Genomic DNA, 4,271 nt, shown 5'->3' on the forward strand with positions numbered 1-4,271 from the left:
GGAAGGACCTGCAAGAAATCATTGTGTCACATAAACCCCTTTTTGTGTCTCTGGCAACGTTTCCCCAACACTGGACACAGAGAAGACAACAGTAGACAGTAAGTGCTTGTTGAATTAAAATTTTTTAATTTATTTGAGGAAAGTCAAGAAAAATTTCTATGGACTATTATAAGAGAAAAGTGGTTTGCTATTTCCAAATATACTAATGGAAACACTTAGAAGAGGTATTTTGATTAGAAGGAAATGACCTGGGGGCAAGGAGTGACATGAAGATGTGGGTGAAAATCCTGGAAATTAAAAAGGTGACTGGCTTCTAGAGACTCCCCCTTGACTCTGTCTTTACATGAAATTTTAATATGAATAAAATATAAAAGCTAAAAAAGATAAAAGATAAAAAATATGTAGAAGAATATCTGTAAAATTTTGGTCAAGGGGAAGATTTTAAAGTAGAAGGTAGGAAACTTAGAAAACACAGTCATATTTAACCTGTCTCTCTATAGAAATATATATATATATATATATATATATATATATATATATATATATATATACACACACATATGTGCATGTATGTATGTATTTAATACATATCTTATGCAAAACAGTGAACTGGGAAAAATATATGCAATTAGAATACTATCAGAAGACATAACAAATTGCTCTTCCTAATATACGAATGACTGCTAAAAGAAAAAGCAAGTTATAAATGAAAAAAACCAAAGAAAATAAACTATAAAGATTTTCTTCCTCACTAGTGAATCAGAAGTGCAAACTATACAAAAATCAGATGAAAATTTTACCTCATCACATAAGCCAAACAAACAAACAAGTAACATCATCCAACTATAGTGAAGTAAGCTGGCTACCCAGCTGCTGGGGGTGTAAATTGATTGAATAAATATAATAGACTTCAAGCGATTTCTGGTGAATAATGCTTACTAATAACATTAATGCTAGCTGTCTGGGCTTAAAACATTTTAGCAAAGTATCTTTCAGAACTATGTGTAGGGTAGAGTGAAATCATATTCACTATTAATGTTATATGTCCTTACAGAGAAAGACAAATATCACGTGATATCACTTATATGTGGAATCCACACACACACAAAAATGATACAAGTGAACTTATCTAAAAATAGAAATAGACCCACAGATATAGAAAACAAACTTATGGTTACCAAAGGGGAAAGGGGGGAGGGATAATTTAAGCAGTTGGGATTAACACATACACACTACTATATATAGAAAATAGATAAATAACAAGGACCTACTGTATAGCACAGGGAACTACACTCAATATTTTTTAATAGCCTATAAGGGAAAAGAATCTGCAAAAGAATATATACATATGTGTGTGTGTGTGTACATATATACATGAACGCATATAACTGAATCGCTGTTCTGTACATCTGAAACTAACTTGACATTGTAAATCAACTCTACTTCAATAAAATTAAGAAGAAAAGAAAAGCAAAATAAAGTTATATGCCCTTATGTGTTTTAGAAAATGAGAATTGCTATTAACCAGCTGGGTAATTTGCCTTAGGCAGTAACCTTCAGTTTGCCTAGATGACCACTCTGGCAATGGACTAGGGGCAAAAGGCATAGGGCTGGCTTTGGGCCTAGGCTGCCCACGGCCTCATCCCTTCCCTGCTGCAGTGGCTGGGTATTCTGGTCCTGCTGATGACACAGGCGGGGGAAGCTTCCCGATGGCATCAGACTGGATGTGATTGAAAAGGAAGCCTTTACTGGGTTACACTACTGCGATTTGTGGGTCAATATCTGGTCCTTGTGGTCTAGCCCAACCCAACTAAAACAACAATACAGATAGTATTCTTTAGGGACTATAGAACAAACATAGTCTCTCTATATAATATAGAGAGAATGTATATATAATTCTCTCTATATTATAAAATATATATGTACTTAAAACATATATATACGCTTTACATACATATATATGTTTTATACATACATATACATATTTATGTTATATATGTTTTACATACATATATATGTATATATAAAATATATATATTCAAATACAGTTGAATATAACTACATTTCTTTCTAAGTCTTCCATCTATCTTAAGGTCTCTCCCGTGACCAAAATTGTACAAGTAGTCTTCCACATATTCTTTTGTTTTTGTTTTTATATTTAGCTTTTACATTTTGCTCATATTAAAATTTCATTGAAAGCATTCAGACACATGTTACACAAACTAGCATCCTCGATTGGATGAACTATTTTGGATAATTTGGAAGCACTTTTGAGATCTTATATTACTTTCAGGTTGTTATGTAAATAGATCATCACTCACCTGTAATTACACTTGCTAACCGAGCACCAGGCTATGGTCCTGATTAAGATGCTTCAAGTCTACTTCTCGTGGTGGCAGTGGCAGCTGCAGCTTCTGAGGCTGCTAAGATGGTAAGATGAATGCCTCTCCCACCTTCGAGTCATTCTTGCTCTTCAAGGATGAGAAGAAGATCAGGCACCCGACGCCTGTTTGTTCACCTCCAACAAGGAAGACCACGTGCTAGGAAACATCATCAGATCGCAGCTGCTGAAGGCCCCCCAGGTGCTGTTTGCTGGCTACAAAGGCCCCCATGCCTTGCAGCACAAGACCCTCATCCATGTGCTGACCACACTGGATGCCAGCCTTCACCCATGCCATCACAGACCTCTTCTGTGAGCTCTCCCTGCTGGAAGAGCGCGTCCGGCTGGCCATCAAAGACAAGCAAGAAGGAATTGAGTAGTGGGTTGCACCTGGCCCTTCTCCAGGCACCAGGTGGGCAAGAGCACTTCTTCCAGCCATGGGCCTCCTTGTAGAAATTCCAGCGAGCCCCTCACCCCTGACACCGATGTGTCCTGTACATAGAGTCTGTTTCCCTTTCCTAATAAAGTGTGGCAGGAAAAGACCCAGCTGCGGGCGGAGGCAGAGGTGACTTCACAGCAATGGACCGTCAGTTCAGCGGAGGTAGACGACCTGTTCCAAAACCACTCAGGGGCCTCAGTTCAAAGCGGCCTGGCCCGGAGACCCAGATTTCTGTCTGAGAGCATGGCAGGAACAAACTCATCTGGACAAAAACTGGGAACCTGCGGCTGCCAGGCAGTATCTGAAGCAGAGGGAAACTGAAAGCCCATGTGCTTCTAAGAGTCTCTGCTCTAGAAGCCTCAGCTGCCGGACCTGCTTGCCTCAGCATAGGGACACCTGATGAGGCCCACAAACAGCTCTCCCCAGGTTTCTCTTCCATAGTGGAGTTTAATAAAAATAGTCACCAATAAAAAGCAATCAATCAATCAACTTCTCATACCGGTTCTGAACGTCCTGTCCTGACTAGCACCCCATTCTTTGGAATTCTTACCCCATTTCATGGTTCCATGTTCTTCTGCTTTCTCCCTCTCTCTCCTGGGGTGTGGTCCTCAGCCTTGCTTTCCCCACTGTCACTTTTGGACCCATGGAGCACCGTTCCCAAACTGTGATCCATGGATGATTCAGCTTCTCCTTTCAGGCTCCAGCCTTGGACCCAGGGGCCTTGTGCCTTTGAATGCCTTACTTGGTCATTCAACCCCAAAACCTCAGCAGTGGGGTAGGGGAGAAGGTCAACACCCTTAGGTGGTGATAGCAATAGAGTAGGAAAGCCATCATCAGAACTTCTCTCTCTCAAACTCAAGGTTAATAATCCAACATCAAAAACCATTGTGAAATTCTATGAATACTTGGATTATTAAGCAATTTCCACACTTAGATTTTTCATGGGTCCTGAATTTCCAAGTGAACAAAGCTTGGAAAATTCTTGTTAATAAGTTCATTATTAACAAGTAGGTAACTTTTAACATAACACACCTAGTTTTACAGACCTGGTTATAGGGCCTGGAAGCTGTTAGCTGATACTCTGAGATACTGCAGGAAATCATTACTTCATAGAGGTAGTTTTTTTCCTAGAGAGCTAGGATTAATTATATTTCAATAATTTGTCTTTATGAAGATACCATGGTAGTAATTTTTCCTTAGTGAAAATAAGCTGAAGCTGGACAGAAATAAATCCTAAATCTTCATCAACTAAAGAATAGTTATATAAATTACTTTTTTATTTGTGTAATGTAATCTCATGCAACTATTAAAATAAAAACTAGAAAGACAAGGTTGGAGCATAGAAGATTAGCATGAAATAATGCTACGAGAAAGAGAAGAACATGGTGCTTCCTTTAAGGTTAAAAATCCCACCCATGGCCCCTGAGTAGGGAATTCAGTGGTATAGCTGTT

The 4,271-nt window shown here is 38.8% G+C and overlaps 1 pseudogene; it reads left to right on the forward strand.

Moving 5' to 3' along the window:
- Positions 1-2,436: 2,436 nt before the first annotated feature.
- Positions 2,437-3,125, forward strand: LOC132500254 (DNA-directed RNA polymerase II subunit RPB11-a-like; annotated as a pseudogene).
- The last annotated feature ends 1,146 nt before the right edge of the window (positions 3,126-4,271 follow it).

Source organism: Mesoplodon densirostris, chromosome 12, assembly GCF_025265405.1.
Source record: "Mesoplodon densirostris isolate mMesDen1 chromosome 12, mMesDen1 primary haplotype, whole genome shotgun sequence".
Classification (NCBI taxonomy): Eukaryota; Metazoa; Chordata; class Mammalia; order Artiodactyla; family Ziphiidae; genus Mesoplodon; species Mesoplodon densirostris.